The sequence below is a fragment of the Etheostoma cragini genome, chromosome 8 (genome assembly GCF_013103735.1).
Source record: "Etheostoma cragini isolate CJK2018 chromosome 8, CSU_Ecrag_1.0, whole genome shotgun sequence".
Taxonomy (NCBI): Eukaryota; Metazoa; Chordata; class Actinopteri; order Perciformes; family Percidae; genus Etheostoma; species Etheostoma cragini.
Window position 1 is genome coordinate 1,339,208 of NC_048414.1, and position 1,235 is coordinate 1,340,442.

The window sequence follows — 1,235 nt, forward strand, 5'->3', positions numbered from 1 at the left end:
GCAGTTCTGAAGGCAAAAGGGGGTTCAACCCGTTACTAGCATGGGGTACCTAATAAAGTGGCCGGTGAGTGTATATCTTTGGTTAAATCAACAAAACACAAGGCACAAAAACAACTTTGCGTTCAATCTAAAATGCACCTTAGGAATTCAAGATTGATGAAATATATATATTAAATACAATATATATTTGTCTCACTCATTTTTTTAAATTGGCGACAAAAATGAGTCAGTTGGACCCTCGTGTTGCCTTCTCGTCAAAATTGAAAATCAACAATTTTGTTGACACTTTTTATCGATGTTTCTGACTTTTTCTTACAATTTTGTCCCTTTTTTCTGATCCTTTTAACTATTTTTTTCAATGTTTTTAACACTAACTTTTTAACTTAACTGTTATTTTTGGTATTTTTGGAATTTATAGTCAATGAACCTCATTTATAGGAAATTATACCTAATGTTTGCACAATCCAAATTTTCTTCAAAAGTTCCCATTTTGGAAGTTTGTTTTCCTTAGTGAAGGATTTTAAGAACGACACACAGACAGAGAAGGGGGGGGGGGGGGTTCAGTCTGGTTCACTTCACTGTTGCACTGTTCCCTTTCAACCCCAGCTGACTGCCTCTCTGTCTCTGCAGCTAAACATGGATCTGATCCGGAGAGCCACGGGCCCGTACACATCATTTGAAGATTCCATCTTGAACCTGTGTTTCACGATCTTCCGCACTATTGAGAACGTGAAGGTCAGCAGGGAGCGCTGCAACCAAATCTCAGACAGGGTCAGATCTCTGGAGAGACTGGTTCTCATCATCAAACAGCAAGGGGCGGGTGAAAATTCTGCCATGGTGACGGCCACTCTGAGGGAGCTCTGCGTCACCCTGGACTCTGTCGCCAAAGAAATGGAGAAACTATCCAAGACCAGTGCTATTAAGAACGCCATGAAGTCCAAAAGCCAAGAAGACAAGTTCTGGAAGATGAACAGAACTCTCACTGATATCCTACATGTCCTGTCGGGGACTCTAAACATCGAGCAGGGCAACGCATTGTACAAAAACCCTGCACCACCCGCCAACCCCGTGGCCCCAGCTCTCATGAATAACCCCAGCCCCGTGGCCCCTGCAGCCATGAACAACCCCAGCCCCGTGGCCCCAGCTCCCATGAACAACCCCAGCCCCGTGGCCCCAGCTCCCATGAACAACCCCAGCCCCGTGGCCCCTGTAGCCATGAACAACCCCAGCCCCGT

At 45.3% G+C, this 1,235-nt stretch overlaps 1 protein-coding gene across 1 annotated transcript in view; it reads right to left on the reverse strand.

Moving 5' to 3' along the window:
- Positions 1-1,235, reverse strand: part of LOC117949020 (mixed lineage kinase domain-like protein) — a 15,247-nt gene that overhangs the window by 13,299 nt on the left and 713 nt on the right. The gene's annotated exons all lie outside the window — the stretch shown is intronic.